General features: G+C 42.0%; 1 long non-coding RNA gene across 1 annotated transcript in view; it reads right to left on the bottom strand.

The window, feature by feature from the left end:
- Positions 1-3,813: 3,813 nt before the first annotated feature.
- Positions 3,814-24,000, bottom strand: part of LOC128774966 (uncharacterized) — a 31,830-nt gene continuing 11,643 nt past the window's right edge. Inside the window, exons 2-3 of the long non-coding RNA XR_008419540.1 lie at positions 19,013-19,179; positions 3,814-4,046 (exon numbers count right to left, since the gene is read on the bottom strand). This is a non-coding gene — a long non-coding RNA (uncharacterized LOC128774966). The remainder of the gene's footprint in view (positions 4,047-19,012; positions 19,180-24,000) is intronic.

The following is a 24,000-nucleotide window of genomic DNA, read 5'->3' as shown; positions in this document are numbered from 1 at the left end:
ATTTCTTACCAGAAACAATGGAGGTCAAAGGGCAATAGAATGATATCTTTTTAAAGTGCTGGAAGAAAACAAATTATTAATGTAAAATTCTATATCCAATACAAATTTTCTTCAAAAAGGAAGGCAACATGAAGATATTTTCAGACATACAGAACTTAAAGAAATCATTTCCAGCATACCTGAATTGGTGAAAGAAGACATATAAGAAATGTTCAAAGATTTTTCAGACTGAAAGAATTCTATCTTTCTGAAGGGAAACAACACACCAGATGGAATATATAGAACCCCAGATCTGCAGGAATGAATGAAGAGCAACAGGAAGTGTAAACATGAGTGCAAATAGTTACTATAAAAGATTTCATCTTTGTAGTTGTGTAAATGTGTGTGTGTTCAAGCATGTGTGTAATTTTTAAAAGAATTTTTAAAAAATAAAATAAAAATAAAATAATTTTAAAAACATTCCTGACTATTTAAGCCAAAAATAATATGTATTGTGAGTTTCATAGCATAAGACAATAATAACACAAAATATAGGACGGAGTAAATGGAATTCTTCTACAGCTCGTGTACCTTAGAAGGTAGACTGTGAGCAACCATTAAATGTCACAAAGAGATATAATTAAAAAGTCAATATGAGTGAAAAATGGAATACCAAAAAATACACAGTTTACCTACCCATCCCCCAAAAAGTCAAGAGACAGGGGGAGGGGCAAACAGGAATGTATTAGACAAAGAGTACAAAGTTTCAGTTATGCAAGATGAATAAGTCGTAGAAATCTGTACAGCACAGAGCCTATAGTTACCAATACTGTGTTGTATACTCCAAAATTCTCTAAGAGAGTAAATCTTACATTGAGTGTTCTTACCACAAAAAAGGAGAAGGAGAAGAAGAAGAAAAAAAGAGGGTAAGAGGAAACTTTTGGAGATGATGAGTAACTTTGTGGTGAGGGTTTCACAAATGTATACTTACCTCCAAACTTATCAAGTGTATACGTTAAATATGTAAAGTTTTTTGCATGTCAATAATACTTCAATAGAGTGGTTATTTTTAAGTCAGGAAAGAAGAAACAAAGGAATGCAGAACTAATGAGATGAATAACCAGTTCACCTGGGAGATATGAATCTAATCATATAATAATTACATTGAATGTAAATGGGATAAACATTCCAATTAAGGGTTGGAATTTGACGAACAGGATCCAAAAGCAAGATGAAATATATATGCTGTTATGTATAAAGACGAGGACAGGTTTAAAGCAAATTATAAGCAGGAGAGGGTTGGCATGGCTATAATCAGTACCAAACAAAGTAGACTTTATGTCAGAGTATTACTATAGATAGAGGGTCATGTCCTAATTATACAAGGATTAATTCATTAAGAAGACATGCATATACAACTCATAGCAGATTTTCAAAATGCATTTTAAAAACTAAAAGAGCTAAAGGGAGAAATTGATAAAATCACAAGTACATTGGAAAGTTTCTTAATATCTGTCTTTCAATAACTGATGAAAAATACTAGTGAAAATATAGAAGACATGAACAAATAATCAACTAACTAACTTAACCCAATTAACATTTATAGAACACAACTCCTAATTTCAGAGTGCATATTCTTTGACTGCACACGAACATTCGCCACAACTGACCACAGGCAGGGCATTAAAATAAGTCTCTATGAATATCAAAAGATTTCAACAATACACAGTATATCTTCCAATCACAAGCTGAATTATTTCATGGTTCCTAAAAACATAAAATGCACATTCATTTTAAGTTGTAAAAGTTGATGACATGCTAAGTAACAAAAACTAAATTTCCTCTCAATCAAATTTTGGTCAGAAATTTCTCAGTCCGTGTTCTCTGATTTCAAGTGATAAAAACTGAAAATCAGTAATCTAGACAAAAACAATGATTTTTAAAGTCTTATTCACTTGGATGTTGAAAAACACTCTTCAAAGAAGCAATGATATGAAGAAAATTAAGAATATAATGGTAAGCTATTCTGAAAAAACAATAAATGTGACCATTACTGAAACTAGTTGGGTTGAAAGAAGAGTTAAAGGGGGAGGAGAGAGGAATAGGCAGAGCACAGAGCATTTTTAAGGCCATGAAACTAATCTCTATGATACAATAACGGTGGAGACGTGTCATCACAAACTTGTCCAAACCCATAGAATGATAGTATTAAGACTGAAGACTTTGGTAAGCTCTGGAATTCAGGTGAATATGATGGATCAGTGTAGGTTCACTGGTTGTAACAAATGTACCAATTCAGGTGGCGGATGTTGATATGGTGGAGGAGGCTGCTCATGTGTGGGGGCAGGGAGTACAGGTACCTCAAAGTAAGTCTTTTGCAAATGGGTGGAGCATGAACTTTCAGAAAGCAGGGAGATGCTCTTTGCTTTATGCCATTTTTTTAATGCTTATTTTATTTTGGGGTGGGGGGGTGACAGAGCACAAGTCGGGGGGGAGCAGAGAAAGAGAGAGACAAGGAATCTGAAGCAAGCTCCAGACTCTGAGCCCTCAGCACAGAGCCCAAAGTGGACCTCGGACCCCTGAACCACAGGATCATGACCTAGCCAGGTCGGATGCTTAACCAACTGAGCCACCCACACACCCCTACTTTATGACATTTTATGAAAGGTTTCATGAAACTTCTTTACTTTTGTTTTTTTGTGGGTGTTTTTGAGAATAAAATTATTTTATTTTTTATTGAAATTGACATATAACACTATCATATTTTCAGGTGAACAACATAGTGATTTTATATTTGTATATATTGCATAATGATGACCACAATAAGTCCAGTTAGCATCCATCACCAAACATAGTTTTAAAAATTGTGTGTGATGAGAACATTTAAGATTTACTCTCTTAGGTAACTTTCAAATATGCAATACAGTATTATTAACTATAGTCACCGTGTTGTACATCACATCCCCAGGACTTATTTAGTTTATAACTGGAAAGTTTGTACCTTTTGACCCTTTTCACCTATTTTGCCCTACCTTCTGCCACTTGCAACCATTTTTTTTTTCTTTCTTAGATTCCACATATAGGTGAGATCATATTGTATTTCTCTTTCTCTGACTTATTTCACTTAACAGAATGCCCTCAAGATCCATCCATGTTGTCACAAATGGCAAGATTTCCTTCTTTTTTATGGTTGAATAATAAAAACTGTCTACTTATGCATAACAGAAGGAACCTGTATATAGGACCTCTCTGTTGACCTTCCACTCAATTTTACTGTCTATCTAAACTTATCCTAAAACAATAAAGTCTATTTAAAAAAAAAAAAAGAGTTAAACTCAAAGGAAACATCATGACCTTAATTATGTTTATTATTTTAAAAATGATTAAAAATAAAAAGAAAGTAAATAGACTATAAAGTGAACTTAACAGTAGAAAAAAATAAATTTGTAGAAAAATGAATTGAATAACTAAATTAAAATCTAGTTCTTTGACAAGAAACAAAATTGATTAACATTTGGCAAGTATAATAAAGAAAACAATTTTAATAAAAAAAGATGAGAAATTAGAAACTGATAAACATCAGAGACAAAAAGATTAAATAAATATAAATCTGGAAATCTTTAAAAAACGCTTTTTCTAGTAAATATAAATAGCCAAAAGCAATGCCACAAGATGTGGAAAGTTTGAAATCGACAAGACCTAAGAAAGTTTGGCAGGAACCACCTTCAAAGTAGACTCAGCACCTGACAGACTTCCTGGTCGATTTCTTTAAATTGCCAAGGTTAGATTAGCTCCTCTGTTACATAAACATTTTCAGAAAGTACCAAAAAAAGGAAGGAAAGTTATTAATTTATTTAACAAATCACATAACCCCGACACCAAAATCTGATGAAGGGAGAAGGTAAAAGGGCAGAGAATCATTGGCGAACGCCATGCAGGGTTGGAAAATGCCAGGTGAGCCATCCAGATCACTGATCTCTTCGTGCTGGGGTGAGATAGCGGAAATGCCAAGATAAAACCGGAAGGGTGGACACAGGCAGACATGACTCACTTCCGTTTTTGAGCCTCTATGTATAAAAAAAAATTTTTTTTAATTAAGAAATGACAAAACAGTTTTTCAAATATAACAACATTTAACGATAAACACTTTCAATACTTATAAAAATAAAGACAAATACAACTGTGTTAGAACATCATGTGGCGATAATGCCAAGAGTAAAAGCGAAGGCTTTAAAGAAGGGAGATCCTTTCAGCAACTGGCCCCTCCACACACACACACACACCACCCCTTCACCCGCCCCCACACACTTTGTGCTAGATCCCACTGAGGCAGAGAGCAGTCTGCAAGAGGACAGGAAAGTGGAAACTTTCAACGTTCCTGGAAACAACTCTTTTTATGTTTCTGCCTCCTGTGAGTGAGGTATACCATGGAGGATATAACCTGGCTGCCAACAGCATTACCACTTATAATGAGATAGTACCAGAACAAAACAGTGTTTATATTATGTGCCATTACCTCTGAAGTTCCAATCATGAAGCCTGCAGAAAGAGACGTTGCCAACCTACCTTGACTACCTTGGCCCATCTCTGCCGGGGATAACCTTCTGCTCCTCAGTTTCCCCTTCCCAGGCCTGCAGATGCCCAGGGAAAAGTCCGGATGTTCAGCCCAGAGCCCTGCTGCCTTCTTCCCCCAGGTTCTGTGCTTATTCTATCCCAACGCTCCTGACTCATTTGTCATTTACTGTAATTTTTATTTCCAGGTGCCTCTTTTGTCTCATTTGGCAAACAGGCCCCTTCACAGCTTTGTGAAGCCATGTCACTAGGTTCTGGCCAGTTGGATATTGACAGAAGTGGTGTGTGCAATTTCAAGATGTCATTAAAGGAAGAGGCAGGAAATTATCTTCCCTTTTTCTCCTTCCTGCTGGCTGGAATGCAGACATGAGGACTAAAGCTGAAGCATCCATGGATCATGAGGTAAACTTGGGGAATAGAGCCCGACACAGTGGAGCAGATATATATAAGCCCAAAGGCTGTGTAAATCTGAGGCACCAAAGAGAAGACATTGGCCCAGCACTGGCCTCCTCAGGGGAATGTTCTGCCTCCTGCCTGCTAGGAGAGCATAGGAACCCAGCAGGACTGGATCCTTCTTTGCTAAGGAGGAAAGGCTGCCCATCCCAGCAAAGGCTTGGGTGAGATGCTGATCCTCCTAAGGCAGCAACATCAGCAGTCACCTGTTCTGCATCACCTGCCACCATTCTGCTTTGTATCAGCTGGAGCTCCTACCCACTTTCAAATTGTAGAACAATGCCAAAAAAATTATACTGCTGTTAAGCTAGGTAGAATTAGCACCCCTTCTTGCCTTTATCCCAGTTGGTTTAATAACTGTCTTTGGAGGTCTTATTCTGAGCTACAGAATAAGGGGTCTGGCTTGGGGCAGAAGCTCTCACTGTTCTTTCCAGAGCTGGAAAGGGGAATGGGACTCCACACCTTCACCCCAAGCTGGCTGGCTAGCCTGAGGAAGACTCAGGGGACTACGGCTGCACAGACCTCCCCCAAACTTTGACGGACTCCTGGAAGGAGGGGCAAGAAGAATCCAGGCAAGTGTAAAGAGAGGAGGAGGAGCCAGGCCAACTTAACAACACCCCTGGGAGACTCTTGTGAGTCTGCTCTGAGAATTCCTCAGAGCCTGGATGTCCTCCTCCTCGGGAAGTAGGTGGTACAGTGCAGTTATAACCTACTTGTCAGCTAAATCCTCCAGCCACTGAAAATCTAAGCGAGGTTGGCTCACACATCTTTTCCATGACTCGAGGATGTCATGTCATCCCTAGAGATTTCACATATTCATTTGGGGACTTAAGTTTTATGGTCCAATTGGCCTCTACCCGACAGCTTGGACTCACATTGTGCTGACCGACATGTGATTTGCACACAACCAGGGTGACACTGGAAATACTTAACCATCATGGAATAGGCACTGGCAATCAGGGCAGACATCGGCTGTTAACCCTGGGGGTGAAGCCACCACTGCAGGGCAGGTGAACATGAGCTCTGCGAAGGGTCCCACATAGGCATGCATATGCCCAGTGATGCTGAAGACAGTGCACTTTACAAATTCTTGAAAGCTCAGAAGAGAGGTCATTTGTGTACCATACATCTCCTGCTTTTTTCTTGCTAACGAAAATTCATTTTTATTCCAGCATAGGGTCGATGTTCTCCAAAGGTGAGCTCTCCAACAGGAAGGACCAGGAGAGACCAGGAGGTGAACCATGATGGGCCTGAGTGATCATGACAACCCAATTTGCCCGCTGCCGGGTGGGTTTAGGTGTAGGAGGCTGAACTCAGAAATACCAGATCTAGCCGGTGTTCTAAAGGGGAGTGTCCTAGAAGCTTCCGGAAAATATTTTCCTTCTTAGTGAAAATAAAAAGATATAAAAGGAAAATCTCTCTCCTGCTCCCTTTCCACCTTCTGCCTTACAAGGCAGTCACATGAGGACCTGTGTTCAGAGTTACATAGATGTGACACAGCCAGGTGGGAGAGTCCACAAGTGGAGGATAGCGATGCAGAGAGACGGGAGGAGCCTGGGCCTGCAGCTCTGGAACCACTGCTCCCCGGACCCTCCTCAGAATCTCCGTTGTTCCAGCCACTTCATGAGAGAGCTTCTGCTTCTTCTGGTCAAAATCTTGACCACAAACAGCTTGTCACCATCTCCTAGTCATCTCTTGTCTCCTCTCTCCATTCCTCTCAAACTGAGACAAAATTTTCCTCATTTTCTCCTGAAAAGCAGGTCAAACAACTCTTATTATTGCTTGGGTCCCTGCCCAAAACCAGCCCTTGCATAGTCTCATCTTGTACCCCCAAGAGCTGAGTCAAGCTATTTATCCCAACAAAGAAAATTCCCTCTCTAGGAAGAAGTCTCATTCTAGTCCTGAATATGATTTTTGTCTGAAAAGAAAAAAGAAAGGAAAGAAAAGGGGAGAGGAGGGGAAGGGAGGGGAGGGGAGGGAAGGGAAGGAAAATTTAGGGCAGATCCCATTCAGGGATCTCCAAGAGATAGTTATCTCTACAAATCATGGAAGGCCCTGATTGTCCTTGGCTAGAGATCCAGGAAAACAACTGAGGAGGGCTGAACCCCTTAAAGAGAACTTACGATTCATTTGTTCACTCTGTCATTCAACATGTATTTATTGAGCACATACTATATGCTATGGACCCAGCAATGACAGAAAGAGAGAATGTCTCTCCCTACATGGAGCTTACATCCTAAAGGGGTAGACAGATAACCACACACACACAAAAAAAACATAAACAACCAAACTGGAAAAATAGTTATAAATTGTAATTACCCCCCTGAGGGAAGCAAAGACTGTTGACATTTTAGTGCATTCCTAAATTCTAGTAAAAAACTCCAATTCCAAGATTGAGCAGAAGAGTGCCGTGCACCCTGAGGCAGTAAAGAACTCATGGATTTGACCAACTCAAAGTAAATGTTGGATGGGAGCCAAGAGGGTGGGGGAGCGGATGGTGAATTAAGAGAGGTAGCCGTCACCAGGAACCGATGGCCTTGAGGCCATGGTAAGGCATCCTAATTTTAATCTAAGTGCACTGGGAGATATTGGAAGGACTGGAAGCAGTCAGGCAGCCTAATTATTCTGCTCTGATAAAGGAGAATGGGCTGGCAGTGGGTGGGTCTGGAGCGAGACTACCAACTTCCCCCTCATGAAATGCTTGCCTCGGCCCATCAATGGCACCCTTTGTGAAGGAGTCGCAGTGGACATGGAAAGAAATGGAACATTCAAGACATATTTTTGGAGTAGAAACAAAAGGCCTTGCTGATAGATTGAATGTGGAAAAACCATAAGGACATTAGTCCTAAGCTTGACTCTTGTACATATTTCCAAGAAAAATAGGAACTGAACACAGATCCCCAAAGCCTGAATGTTGAGAAGTTTCATAATGGAAAAGGGTAAGGAACACCATTTCCTACAAGCATTTACAAAGCACTGGTATGCCAGGTACTGTGCTAGGCTCCTGGGAAATAAACTACAAAACCCCCTAGCACTGGAGCGGAGAGGAAATCTGTTCCGGAATCTTCATGTGGAGGAGGGCAGCTGAGCCAGGAGCCCAAGATTCATCCCTCTGAGATTTATCCTCATCAGGCATCAGCACAGCCTCCTTTTCTAAGCCTCAAAGATTTGCTGGAGTGAGAACATCTCTTTCCACCAACATAGAACTAGATAGCCCGAATGCTTTCCTGTTAGAAAATGAAGACAATTCTGGGTAAAACATGAAAAACCCTTTTTAAATGCATAGCTGAGGATGGGGTAGGGGATGGGGGGTGGTCGTGGTAAGAGAAACCCCCAAAGGCCAAAAAATGAAGAGAAAACAAAACCACATTGGCCTGGGAGAACTCTCACTTTATCTTATCTCTAGGGGTTGGCTGGCCTTGGAAACCCAAAGATTTGAGTATTAATGGCTGCAGCCCTGGGCCTGAGAAAGGGAGGGAGTTGGAATTAAGACCCCCACAGGAGTCTTTGAAGTGAAAGGGTGCACCAGAAAAAAAATCAGTCCACTGGCAAACTGGGACAATGAGGAAGCTGGTCTTACTTAACCTTTTGGTGGAAGAAATGCCACAGGATTTGTTTTTTACATTGAAGAGTATTATCTCATAGTAATCCAAGAACTCCAAGCCAAGGACAGAATATAAAAAGTGATCATAGAATGGTAATCCCCCTTGTGGTCTGACAGAAACAAATGCAAAACTGCTCTGAGGAGAGGTGCCTTGGTGGTGCAGTCAGTTGAAGGTCCAACGCTTGATTTCAGCTTAGGTCATGATCTCAGGGTTCGAGCCCTGAGTTCAAGCCCTGCATCAGGATCCATGCTGTCAGGCTGTCAGCACAGAGCCTGCTTGGGATTCTATGTCTCCCTCTCTCTCTGCTCCTCCCCCTGCATGCTCTAGCTCTCTGTGTGTGTGTGTCTGTCTCTCAAAAATAAACAAACTTAAAAAAGAAAAAACATCTCTGAGGAGCCCCAGCAGGCCAGATGACAGGGCATATTATCCAAGATTACATTATATGTGAAAAGACAATTCTCAATAAACAGCAAGATTAGAACTCCAGAATTATAAAGATACTTTAAATAATTAACACATCAAAGAAAGAATTACAACACATGGAGAAAAAAAACTTTTCCATGGAAAAAGAATGTTCAACCTCACTATTAGCCGCAGAAATTTAAATTGGAACAACAATGTGGTACCCTTGTTTGGCATAACAATTATCAACCATTACAGAGTGGTGATACTCAAGGTTCTAAGAGTGAGGATAACTGGACCTTTGTCACCTGCCAGTAGGGTACACCTGATGTCTTGCCTTGGGTGCTCCTGAAGCAAAGCCTGGCATGGTGGCTTGATGGTGATCCCAGGAAGCAGTGTGGAACACGCACAGGGAAACCAAAGGAGAGACGCCAGCCCGGGGTTGTGTTATCAGGTAACTCCACACTTGGTGGCTGGGGCTCAAACCTGCAGGACCTTCTGAGGAGGCTCGTGAAATGCATCTTAAAAGTTCCCACCCTGAGTCACCTGGGAGCTTCAGTCCGTTAAGCGTCCAACTCTTTTTTTTTTTTTTTAATGTTTATTTATTTTTGAGAGAGAGGGAGACAAAATGTGAGCAGGGGAGGAGCAGAGAGAGGGAGACACAGAATCGGAAGCAGGCTCTGAGCTGTCAGCACAGAGCCTGATGTGGGGCTCAAACTCACAAACTGTGAGATCATGACCTGAGCCGAAGTCAGACGCTCAACCAACTGAGCCACCCAGGTGCCCAAGCATCCAACTCTTGATTTCAGCTCAGGTCATGATCTCACGATTCGTGGGATTGAGCCTTGTGTCAGGCTTTGCGCTGGCAGCAGGGAGCCTGCTTGGGGTTCTCTCTCTCTCTCTCTCTCTCTCTCTCTCCCTCTGTCTCTGCCCCTCCCCCACTTGCACTGTCTCTCTCAAAATAAATAAATGAACATAAAAAAAAAAGTTCTCACCCTGGGCAGGGAGGGGAAGCAATCACCTACTGGCCCCATCACCGAAGGTTCAAGTGGGCTCGCAGGCACTAATGCTTCCAGATTGCACACTTGGGTGTTCCAAGGCTTTAGAAATGCCCTAAAGAGGAATCTAGAGGCCACAGGAAGGTTGTCAGGTTGCCCCTCACATAGCTGGTCAAAAGAATGGGGGAACAAGAGGCAGGGCCCAGCAGACTGAAGCAGTGTTTGAAACACCACACTGACCACACAGCATGCACTTGGTCTCAGGAATCACCCTTCAGAGCATCCACTTAGGGAAATACAGCTGACCCTTGGACAACACAGGTTAGAACTGCGTGGGTCCACTCATACGTGAATTTTTTTCAACAAACATATTGGGAAGTTTTTTGGAGATCTGTGACAGTTTGAAAAAAACTCACAAACAGTGCAGCCTAGAAATATCAAAAAAAAAAAATAAGGAAAGGTGAGGTAGGTCATGTATGAGTGCATAAAATATAGATATACTAGCCTATTTTATCATTTGCTACCATAAACGATACACACATCTATTATAAAAAGTTAAAATTTAGGGGCACTTGGGTGTGGCTCAGTCGGTTGAGCATCCAACTTCAGCTCAGGTCATGATCTCACGGTTCATGTGTTTGAGCCCTGCATTGGGCTCTGTGCTGACAGCTCAGAGCCTGGAGCCTGCTTTGGATTCTATGTCTCCCTCTTTCTCTGTCCCTCCCCCACTTACACCCTCTCTCTCTCTCTCTCAAAAATAAATAAACGTTAAAAAAAAAAACTTATACATACAAACACAGACTGTACATTATCTTTTCATTGTTGATGTCTAGCGTCAGTTATACATATGACATCTGCAGTGTTTTATGTCACATAAGGCTATATTGATGTACGTACTGACAGATGATTCATAGAGGACACAAACTTGTGGTATTGATAAACACAGGACAGTACTCTAAATGTATTTTCTCTTCCTTACAATTTTCTTAATAACATTTTCTTTTCTCTAGCTTTTTAAAAAAATTTTTTTTAACATTTTTATTTATTGTTGAGAGAGAGAAAGAGACAGAGTGTGAGTGGTGGAGGTGCAGAGAGAGAGGGAGACACAAAATCCGAAGCAGGCTCCAGGCTCTGAGCTGTCAGCACAGAACCCGATGTGAGGCTCAAATCCATGAACCTTGAGATCGTGACCTGAGCAAAAGTTGGATGCTTAACCGACTGAACCACCCAGGTTCCCCTTCTCTAGCTTTATTATAAGAATACACTATATAATACATATACCATGCAAACTATATATTCATCAACTATTTATGTTATTGATAAGGTTTTCAGTCAACAGTGGGCTATTAGTCATTAAGTTTGGGGAAAGTCCAAAGTTATATACAGATTTTCAAACGTGTGGGGCGTCAAGCACCCCTAACCATCATGTTGTTCAAGGGTCAGCTGTAATCAAAATAGGGGTGACGTATGTACTTAACTATATCTGAAAGGGCTGGAGGGAGGAAAAGAAAAATGGAAGGAGGGAGGAAAAATGTCTTTAACCCATTAAGCTTTCCTATTCAACCATATGTTATCCACTGCCCCAGGGAAAACAGCCACAGCTTAAATGCAAAGAGAAATACAAATAGTTCATTCTTACCTTTTGAGCTTCTGGTGGCCTTAATGGATTAAGGTTGATTTAAGGAATTTCTTTCAAGATTAATTTTACCTATCCTCAATTTTTGTTTTACATTTTGATTTTAAAGCTTAACTCCAGCATCAGGTGCAACTTCATAATGCATAGATTGAGGCACAAAAATATTAACTGAAGCAGTTAATGCCACAAAAAAAAATTGGAAAAAAATCTAACCTAATTGTCCAAAAAGAATGTATTGATTAAGTAAGCAATGATACATTTTGACAATGGATCATTATGCAGTCATTAAAAATGATGTTTACAAAGAGTTTTCAATGATTTGGAGAAATATTCACAATATAATGTTGAAGGGAAAAAGTAAGAAGCAAAATTACATATATAGTATGATCTAGACCGTGTAAAAATGTATAGGAAAAAATTGGAGCAAACCAGACCATGTTAAAAAATCTGCCTGAATTTTGAGAATTTTGTGATGTTTCCTCCTTTATGCTCATTTCTATTTTCAGTTTCCAAAATGAGTAAATACTGCTTCTACAATCAAGGAAAGAAAAGCACGTGTGTGCCTCAGTGGTGTTGTGGAGGGCAATGGGAAACCTTAGGTCCCAGCATCCCAGATGATGTGACCGTATAGTTCAGAGCCCTGCCACATGGCTTCATTTCCATCCGAAGCCTCTGTTGCACCTGTGTGGCTGCTGGGACTGTTCTGACTCATTACTTGTGGTGTTGGCTATCTACCATTCAACATTCATTCGACAACTGGGGTGAAATCCAGACCAGCCCCTCGCTTGATAAACCATAGTATAGGGGATCCTAACGAATGGAGGAAGAGGAGGCTTGGAGGGTGTCTGGCAAGTCACTGGCGCAAGTTATCTTTGAGGGAGCAGCCCAGGGCCATGGGCTTTGGAATCAGATGGGTACTCGCTAGTTATACAATGGCAGTAGGTAGAATAATGGCCCCCAAAGATGTTTGCATCCTAATCTCCAGAATCTGTAAATGTGTTACCTTACATGGCAAAAGGGACCTTGCAGAGGTGATTAGTTTAAGGATTTTGAGGTGGGGAAAGTATCCTGTATTATTCAAGAAGACCCAATGTAACCACAAGTGCCCTTCTAAGAGGGAGGCAGGAGGACTGTAGGAAAAGAGAAGGTGTGATGGTACATACAAATCAAAGGTCACAGAGTGAGAGAAAGGCGGAGAAGAGAGGGATTTGAAGATGCTGCACTTTGGGTTTGAAGACGGAAGAAGGGGCCCTAGCCAAGCACGCCTAGCCTTCAGAATCTAGAAAAGGCAAGGGACTAGATTCTCCCCCAGAGCTTCGAGAAGGAACACAGCCTTGTCGACACCTTGATTTTAGGACTTCTGACCTCCGGAACAAATATAAATGAATGAATGAACGAACAAATGAATGAGTAATCCGAGCTGCTAAGTTTGTGGCAGTTTGTTAGCACAGCAATAGGAAATGGATACAACAACTGTGAACAAGCCTATTTCCTCATCTGTAAAGAGAAGCGTGTCATTTGTGTCTCTCCTCATCGTTATGAGCATCAAACCAAATACTGTACTTGCCATGCTTACTAATATGCATAACAAGCATTCAGTAAGCAATAGTTATTCTTTCTCACCCTGTAGGAGATCACCTTACAGCTGAATAGCATTTTGTAGAGCACATGAGAAACATACAATATGGAATAAACTAATCAGTGAGGTAGGGAAAGTAGCATGTATATAATGTCACCGCTTTACATATGACACCATCAGGGATGGCGGAAGTTAAGCAAATTGTCTAAGATCACACAGCTATTAGGTGGCAGAGAGAAGATGTTTCACTCTTGACTTTTTTTTTTAATGTTTATTTTTGAGAGAGAGAGACAAACAGAAAACAAGCTGGGGAGAGGCAGAGAGAGAGGGAGACCCAGAATCTGAAGTAGACTCCAGGCTCTGAGCTGTCAGCACAGAGCCCAATGCGGGGCTTGAACTCATGAATGACAAGATAGTTCCTGAGCTGAAGTCAGATGCCTACCCAACTTGGGCCACCCAGCAGTCCCACACTCTTGACTTTTAGTTCAGTGGTACTTTATTACCCTTGTGCTTCTCACCCAGGAAATCTGTTAAATATGCAGATGCCCAGAAAAATCTGGCCCAGGAATCTGCATTTTATCAAGCTCTGTAGTTACTTTTTATACAGGCTGGTCTAGTGACCCTACACTGAGAAAATGGTACCCTGCCCCATTTACTGAACAGCTGTCCAACTGCTGAATGCTTCTAACTGCTTCCACTTCTTGGAGGAAATGGGAGGCCACAGATGCCCTGTTATGTTGCTACCTTTATATTTTGAAAAATTTTGAACATACAGAAAGAAGAATTAATTAATGACCACTCATTTACCCACCACCTAGGTTAGAGAACTACTAGCATTTTGCCCTATTTCCTGCATCTCTCTAGAACCACATATTTTCCTTTTTGGCTGAACTGTCCTAAAGTATATTACAGACACCATGCCATTTTTTTTTAACTGCATTTTAAAAATAAGGACATTTTCCTGTTGTCCGCAAGAAACAATCACACTTAATGAAATTTTTTGAGATCATCTAATATCAATTCTTATATTCAAATTTCCCCAAGTTTCCCCCAAATATCTTTAATAGGTGACTTTTTTTTTCCAAAATCAGGAAGTATGCTCTATCAATTTTCATGCAGCTAGTCTACACAGAGCTAGAGGATTTCCAGGGTGATGTGCTGATGGGAGTCCCCTAGGTTTTCTGTACCTGAACAAGAACATGGATGAGAGTCTGGTTTTCCCCTGGAGTCTGGGCCTCCCTGTCCCAGGCTTTTGCCCTTTTGAGCTGAGGATTGACCGTAACGGCATTCCCTTTACCAAGGCCACAGAGCCTCTTCTGTGGCCTCTTCCTAGAACTACAGCCCCCTCTCCAGGTTCTGGTAACCACTCAGACCTAGATAAGACCAGGGATCTCAGCTTTTTCTAGCCCAAGGGTATTATACCATACCCTGTTGATTTCCCTTAACCACTGCTCACAACTTTGTAAATATCTTTGTTAAACCCTCTGCAATTACCCCACTTCAGTGTCCCATTGGGACCCTGACTGATAAAGTAATGGTACCAGGGATGGCCCTATAGGAAAATAACCCTCAGATGAGATTCTAGAATTGGGTTGCTCACATATTTGAGATGTATGGCAGGGATATCCTCTTGCCAGACAGAGGGAAACAGAATGCAGTTAATCCACAAAATACAGTAGCATCAGGGCACATGGGTGGCTCAGTCAGTTAAGCATCTGATTTGGTTCAGGTCATGATCTCATGGTTCATGAGTTCAAGCCCCACATTGGACTCCCTGCTGTCAGCACAGAGCCCCTTTGGATCATCTGCTCCCCTCTCTTTCTGTCCTTCCCTAGTTCATACTCTCTCTGTTTCTCTCAAAAATAAATAAACATTTCAAAAAATACAATACAATACAATACAATACAATACAATACAATACAATACAATACAGTGGCATCGTAGTTGCTCCAATTATCACCATGAATGGCATTAAAAGAATGTGGATGGAAGACACAATGTTGGCAGATCCAGTGGCTTAGCTATGCTGACAGTGGTGATTACTGTGGTGTGGGGTGGCTGACCTATGATAGTCCCAGAGACCATATACAGAGGAGGGATAAATCGAAGGTCCTGAATACTTGGAACATGGATGGAAATGCAGAAAGCCTTGATGGTAGCTTTGAGAGAGTCACAGATCTCTTGTTGGGCAGCTATGCCCAGGGACTGATTATAAAGGTGACATACATACAGAGTCCATTAAATGTTCAATCCCACTAGAATTCTTATGCCTTCCACTGGTACAAAAGTGAGACACTGATTCATAGGACATTTGAGCAGACACAGATGTGGCAAAGTCACCTCAGGACTTGTTCCACAGCCCTCATTGCCTCCAGGCCCATAGCAAGAGTTATGTCCTAGTATAGCCCAGATGGAGAAGGACAAAGCATGGTACAGGGGAGAGACAGCCTATACATCAAAAGGGTTGCAGAACCCCCAGGAGGAGACTGGGAAGCATATATAAGAGGGAGTCGTAAGAGCATTGAATGGGAGAATTTAATGGTACAGGCGTGCTCACCCAAGATTTAGGACCTCATGTGCTGGCTTGAGCATCTGGGAGTGGCAGTCATAGCTATACTGGCCAACTAAAGCCTGGACTCAACAGTGGCTGGCCGTTAATGAGGACTTTTCTAGCATTCTGAGAAGGAAACTGAAGATTTGGGAGGTTAAGAATGTTGGAGGGGATCTATTCTGTACAACATGCACAGCCACACCTTAACCACACTCCCCAGGAGGCCAGAGGATACTCTCCTCTCAAGGCCAGAAGAATTCCATTGTGAAGTGTTCACAGACCTCCTTGAAAAGCTTTTGGCTGTTTTCTGTAAGCAGGAAATGACAATGGGAGAGGTTGCAATGAAATTAGACTCCTTGGTTTAAACGGAAAAAACGGGATCCCAGTGTAGTAGGGGTCAGGAGTCTCAAAGCCACAGTGGACACAATTACCATAATAAGGTGTGAAACTGGAGTGGTAATTAGAAAGTTTGGGTCTGTAGGGATCTCTGGCACTGGCTACCTAATCATGGGTTCCTCGGGACTGCAGTGGATGTACAGACTATTTAGGTGCTACTTGACATATATAATTCTGGGTCTAGTGGGGAAAATCATGGTGGACAATCAGGATTTACCATGTTTGGACCCAGAGGCCCAGAATCCTTTGACTTGGGGGCAAAGGTGAGGGAGTCTCTTTGAACAAGCACCTGAAATGTGGCCATACCTCTATGCTGTGAATCTTCCCCAATCTTTCCCCAGAGAGACCAGAGGCCACTAAACGAAATGGGGAAAGGGAACTATCCAGAACTTTCAGGGACTGTTAGATTCTGTTTCTGAACTCATGCTAACCACAGGAGATTCAAACTGGCACAGTGGTCCACAAGTCATAGTGTGAGCTCAAGGAGATCAGGTGATAAATGGAATAGCAGTAGTCCAAGTCTATCTTACAGTGGGTCCAATAAGACTGAGGAACCACACTCGTCTTACCTTCCCAGTGCCAGAATGTATAATAATAATAGATATGTTACCTACTCACAGAATCTCACACTGGCTTCCTGACCCATGGAATGAGGCCATTATGGCAGTTCCAAGTGGGAAATGTCCCCTTCCAAATGGAACTTCCCTCTCCCCCACACCAAGACAGTGAACCCAAAGAAATATAGTAACCCTGTCAGAATTGCACAGATTAATGTAACCATCAAATACTTAAAAGATACAGGAGTGGTAATTACTACCACATTAACATCTAACTCATGTTTGACTGGTGTAGAAACCAGATGGATTGTAGAGAATGACTATAGATTATGGAGAATTCAGTCACATGGTGATGCCAATCGCAACTGTAGTTCCAGATGGGTAGCTCAACCAAAACAAATAAAAACACCCTTGGCACCTGCTAGGTGCAGCTACAGTCCTAGAAAAGGGTTTTTTCCAATTCCCAGCAGCAAAGCTAGTTGCCTTCACAAGGCAAGGACAGCAGTACACTTCCACCTGAGGTTTTTATGACAAGGCTTCATCCACTACCTTGCTATCGCACTATTGTACTACAGTCCACAGAACTTGATCATTTTGATATCTAAAAACAAATCACTGGGGCGCCTAGGTGGCTCAGTCGGTTAAGCATCCGACTTCAGCTCAGGTCACGATCTCGTGGTCTGTGAGTTTGAGCCCCGCGTCGGGCTCTGGGCTGATGGCTCAGAGCCTGGAGTCTGCTTCCGATTTTGTGTCTCCCTCTCTCTCTGCCCCTTCCCCGTTCATGCTCTGTCTCTCTCTGTCTCAAAAATAAATAAAACGTTAAAAAAATAAATAAATAAAAAATAAAAACAAATCACTGTATTTCATTGGTGACATTGTGCCAATTGCACCTGGTGCACAGGAAGTGGCAAATATTTTCGGTGCCTTAATAAGAAGCATGAATTTTGGGGGATAGGAGATAAACCCCATGAAAGTTCAGAGGCCTTCCACATTGTGAAATTTCTAGGGACCCAGGGGTGTGAACGATGTCAGGAATGAGTGACAAATTGCTACATCTTGCACTTCTTACCACAAAGTGATTTGATATTTGGTAGATCTGTGGATTTTGGGGAATAATATATACCACCCTTAGGTACACTGCTCTGACCCATTCAGGCTGCCAGTTTTGAGGGATGCCAGATCAAGAAATACAAGCTGCTCTGCCTCTGGGACTACACAAGTAAGCAGACCCAGTGGTAGAGAAAGTGTTCAGACATAGACTATAAAATGCTGTCTGTAGCCTCAGAAGAACTCTAATGGGAGAACTACATGGATATCTCTAAGGTGTGAGGTGTGTGGCCTCTTTTGCTGACTATTCTTCATTGACAAAGCAGTTCCCCACTTGTCACTAGGCTCTGATAGAACCTAGACCTGGTCACACAATATCATGTGACTATGTGACAGACACCACCATTGTGAACTGAGCATTATCTTATCTACCAATTCAGGCACAAGCAAATTGCATGAGCACAGTGATGGTTAATCTATATATCACCTTAGCTGGGGCAAAGTGCCCTGATATTCAGTCAAACATTATTCTTGATGTTTCTGTGAGGGTAGATTGGTGACAAGGAGAACTGGGAAGGGATATATGGATAGACTTCAATGAATGGGCCAAGATTGTGAAAATATTTACGTTCTATGTGAGTGCCTACCAGAGGGCATATTGGGACTAACTCAATGGAACCATGAAAAAGTAGTTTGCTCCACCCTTTCCTGAGATAGAAGCTATGGTAGTCTCAACAACATGGACTTCACCTCCCCAAGGTTAACATAATCAGTGCCACAGCTGAATGCCCTTGCTGCCATCAGCAGAGGTCAGTGCCGAGTTCCCAATATGGGATTATTCCCTAAACTGAATAGCCAGTCACCTAGTGACAGGTTGATGACACTGAATCTCTTCTGGCATTGTGGAGGCAGTGACTTGTCCTTAAAATGAATAGATACATACTCTACATTTATTTGTGCTTTACCCGCTCATAATGCTCTGCCAGCACCATCCTTCCCTACAGAATGCCTTATTCATCACTGTAAATCACATTGCCTATGACCAGGAAACTCATTTCTTAAAAGTAAAAAGAAAGTGCAGTAGAGAGTTTGTTCCAATTAAATTCATGTGGTCTTTCCACATGCCTCAGAAAGTAGATGGCTTCATATTCCAGTTAAATGGCCCACTGAAGGCTCAGTTACTGTGCCTGCTGGAAGACCGCAGTCTGCAAAACCTGCTATTGGACATGGTACATACCTTAAACCAGCAGCCATGTATGGTCCTATCCCATAGACGGAATGCCCAAGTCTGGAAACCAGACTGGGAGCATGGATGTGGGCGTGGCCTCTCACTGTTGTATCCTCTTAAGGGATGTTTGCTTCTGATCCTGGCAACCTTGGGCTCATTGGCCTCAGTGGAGGTCCCTGTGAACCAGAAAACATGGGTGAGGTTCTGTTAAGTCAGAAGCTGCTACTGCCTTCTAACCATTTTCAGCTTCTCATTCTACTGAACCAATAATCAGAAAAGAGGGCATGCCACTCACCAAGGTGATCTGCTTACCAAGGAGAAATTGGGTCACCAGTATACAATGAGGTCAGGAAGGACCAAATGCAGAATCCAAGACTTCATAGACCACCATTGAGTATTCTCTTCACTAGATTACTCATCAGTGGAAAACTGAGGCAACCCAAAAAAGATAGTGCCACCAAAGGACACAGATTATGAAGAAATGAGGGTAAAAAAAACCCTGATCAGTTGAGGTGGTAGCAAAGAGTTAGGAAATGTGTAATAGGTAATAACAGAAGGAAGACACAATTATCAACTTGAGTCTCATGACCAGGTATAGAAGGAGGGATAATAGCAGCTTTTATGTTAATTGCTTGATTCTCTTCCTTCACTTTTACCCCCAAACCTTACATGAAGAGCATTATCGTTAACACTTTAGGTTTCAGGTGGGAGTACGATGTCATTCAGTAACTAATGGGATTTTGTACGTCCTGGGGCTGGGGACATGACGTCTTCATCTGAACAAGGTGGATGATGAAGGGCAAAAGGTGTGAAAAGTGTTGGATATTCTCTTTCTTCCACTCTGTACTCTGTTCCTGGAAACTGGCCTCTGTGGACCACATCGATGGGCTCCTTTGTCTTCAGCATCCACTTGGGTTTGGCCATGGGAGGCTCTGACAGGAGGCTGGAGGAAGAAGACAATGAGGTCATAGCCATCAGCTCCTTAGTTTCCATCAGATCTTTCCCATCACATCACAGGTTGTCAGTGGCCACATTCCTTTACTAAAGGTTACAGTACTTTACCCTCCAGGTTCTAGTCTCCACACCTCCTCTTCTTCTCAAGCAGAGGGGTGGTAATGACACTCTACTCCCAAGATGATTCACTAAATGTTGCTGATTTCCCCTGACCTGACAAATACTCTTGTAAGTAGTCCCTTTATTAAACCCTTCTCAATTATTCCATTTGGATAATCTATCACAGTCCTCACCAACACAGCCCAGTCAGTCAGGCTGAATCTAGAGCAGATATTTTCTCAGATTAGTGCCCATCCTCACCTGTTCTGATTGGGCCTAATTCAAGGCTCTTGAATTTGTGATTCACCTGTCTATATTCTGTATAAAAGTTTTCAGTGCCACACATATTCAGACACTTTTTCACCAGCCTTCTGAATAAATAATCAGGAACTTGTTCAACAAAGCTCTTCTAGGGGTGTCTTTGTGGCTCAGCTGGTTAAGCGTCCAGCTTTGGTGCAGGTCATGATCTCACGGTTTGTGAGTTCGAGCCTCGAATCAGGCTCTGTGCTGACAGCTCAGAGCCTGGAGCCTCCTTCGGGCTCTGTGTCTCACTCTCTCTCTGCCCCTCTCCTGCTCATGCTCTGTCTCTCTCAGTCTCTCATAAATAAATATTTAAAAAATTACAAGAAAAAAAAGCTCTCCTAGCCTCAACTGGTGTGACTAGCTTGCTTGGGGAAGAGTTGCAATGGACTGAATATCTGTGTCTCCCCGAAATGTGTATGTTGAAATCTTAACCCCCACTATGATGGTATAAGAAGGTGGGAACTTTGGGAGGTAAGTAGGTCAGGAGGGTGGAACCCTCATGAATGGAATTAGTGGCCTACCAAAAAAAAGGACCACAGAGACTCTTCTCTATGCCATGTGAGGATACAATGAGAAGTCATCAGTCTATGGGCTGGAAGAGGTCCTCACCAGAACCTGACCATGCTGGTACCCTGGTCTCAGACTTCCAGACTCCAAAACTGTGTTTCTGCCATTTATAAGCCACCCAGCCTACTGTACTTATGGTAGCAGCTCAGACACTCTAAGGTGACAATTCTAGAGCATTGGCCTCTGTCACTAAAACACCTTAGGAAGAATGTCCCAAATGGTAAGCCAACTGGAGTGCTGCAGATGAGCTCCAAGAATGCCATGAGAGATGATCCCCTCATCCTTCTGGGCAGCTGAGCAGGGCCTGAGTAGCTGGAGCAGCCTCACCTCCGAATCCTCGAAGGGCAGCCCCCAGGGAAGTGGCATGCACTTGGTCCTGCAGGCAGCTTGCACAATGAGAAATACCCCACACCTGTGGTTTTGCCTCCACTACTTGCCCAAGGACTCCGGCAGCCAGCCACAAAGTCTGCACCTGCTGTTCATGGACACGACCATGAGCTACTCCAGGACTTTGTGTTCCACGTGCCAGGGGGCGTGGCCCACAGCCCAAAGAAGGCCCCTAGGGTGGCAGGGGTTCCCGCAGGCACAGCTCTGTCTCCAGCTTTGTGTATACTGGATATTTTGTTGTTATTTTGGTTGATATGCCTTTTAGTGGTGCCCAAGTGAGCTGATGACAATGCATGTTTTTTTTTAAGTTTATTTATTTATTCTGAGAGAGAGAGAGAGAGAGAGAGAGACCTCGCATGCTAGTGGGGGAGGGACAGAGAGAGAATCCTAAGCAGACTCTGCACTGTCAGCATGGAGCCCACTGAGGGACTCAAATTCACAGACAGTGAGATCAGGACCTGAGCCGAAATCAAGAATTGGACGCTTAACCGACTGAGACACCCAGGCATCCCTAACAATGCATGTTTATTCTGCAAATTAGAACTTCTTTATTCTGAAATAGTTGATATGAAATAAATTAGTTTGGATTTGGAATTCTATTTACATCACACACACACAAATCAACATTACATATGGCACAAAGAAAAAGAAGAGCTATTAGATTCCTTAAACATAAACATATATAATAATATAAATATATGTATTAGATTTACTCACTAAATACATTTAAATATATACTAGATCTGCTTAAATATAAATATATACATAAATGTAAGTGTTGTAAATATTGGAATGGTGTAAAACATTGTCTTACATTTTGTTGCCCATTATACATACATATCTTTTCCATCGGCCACAGTTTTCCATATAAATGTTATCATCTATGTGGTGTCATGTTGTGAAAAGGTCTGGGAAGCACTGCTCTACGGTAACAACACACATGATTTCCCCACCTCCCATACCTGTCATGCCCACAGCATATTAGCACAAACCACAACTAGGGATTAAACCTTGAACTGAACATCTGAATTAAAGGCTTCCCTAAACATAGACACAACTCTCTCTAATCCTTTCCCTCATAAACACAGGGATAATTCCCCATGGGGCTAATGCAGTCACATACACACATTATGTCCTCAGAGATTACCCTGATATCGGAGTACAAATTGACCTGGGGAGGAGAGAGTTGATTCTGAAGAGTAAAAGGGACAAAATGACCAGTAAATGGTTCGAGTAAAATTCTAACTCAGAAATCTGGCATGTCACAGGAACTATGTTACCTAGCTGCAGTCAACATTGACAGGTCTGAGCTTGAAATGCCTTGGTTATCAGGCCCCTACATCCTTCTAGGCCCACTAATGAAAAGGGTGAGCTCAAGAAAGGAGAGTGGAAGTCAGTGGCAACATGAATGAACCAGACACAAAATAGTGCACAGTCTGTGATTATATTTTATAAAGAATAAAAACAGGCTAATGTAACATACAGTGTTAGCAATCAGGATAGTGGTTAACACAGGTGGGGTGGTGGAAGCGAAGGTGGAAAGGGGGCGCAAGAGAGGCTTCGAGGTTGCTGATAACTTAAGGTTGCTTAATCTGAATGTTGGTTATGTGGGCTGCGTCTTTGAAATTTATCGGGATGTGTACTTAACTACACGTCCAGGTTTGTGTGTGTTTATTTTGCCTCAATAAAAACATGTTAAATGAAATGGCAGAGGGCTCATACTAACACAAAAATACTTGGTAGTTAGACCCAGGTATAGAGGACAGAAAACAAAAATGAAAATCCAGGGGCCCTAGCTGACCACAAGCTGAACTGAAATAATAAGTCAGTGTTATTAGAAGCAAAGAAATAAAGATCACCTGATAACTTGGGCTATAATAAAGGATAGTTGTATGACTTACAGAGATTGTAAAGTAATTCTTCTATGCTACAGTGTAGCTACTTGAACTGTGATCAGAAAAATGGGTAGTTTTGATTAACATCCCTTCAAAAGGACATTGAAAACCAGAGAGGATTCAGAGAAGAGCTATAGAGATAATTAAAGATATGGGAAATAGACTTTTAAAAAAGGTTAAAAGTAGTGCTTTTTGTTTTTGTTTTTGTTTTTTTTTTTGGTTGGGTGCTGGTTCTCTTCGCTTGATAAATGGTCACATGACTCCCCAACCGTTTCCTCTAGTTCTTTGCCCCATCTGCCTCTTCTTTATTGGCAGGTGGACTTGTAAGAGCCAAATACGTCAGCCGATGTTAATTTATTGAGCAGCTATGTCCATGTCATTCTAAAAGAAAAAAGATGTTAGGTCATTAAAAAGCACCAGTCAGAATAATTGGGGTGGCTGAGCTTAAGGAAGAGAAGACTTGATTGGCCTTAAAATAGCTGAAGATTTCTGAGAAGGAAGTTCATCAGTCATTCTTTACCTCTGACAAATTGAAAGTAAATGATCTTAAAATAAAGCAAAGATTTCAGCAGACCAGAAAGACTCATTAAATGAATGAATCACAAGGCCAGGGGGACACTCAAGAGGAGAATTAGGATATTCTGACTAGACTAGGTTCTCTCTAACATCATAATCTTTATTATCTCCTGGATAATGAGTTTGATTTTATTTGTACCAACAATACCTTACATTTGTAACGCCTTAGAGTTCTCCTCCAGGGACATGTTTATGCCCATTTGCCTCAACTCGGAA

The sequence above is a fragment of the Panthera pardus genome, unplaced genomic scaffold (assembly GCF_024362965.1).
Source record: "Panthera pardus isolate Hobbes unplaced genomic scaffold, ASM2436296v1 HiC_scaffold_6, whole genome shotgun sequence".
Lineage (NCBI taxonomy): Eukaryota > Metazoa > Chordata > Mammalia > Carnivora > Felidae > Panthera > Panthera pardus.
This window is presented reverse-complemented; position numbering and strand designations above follow the sequence as displayed.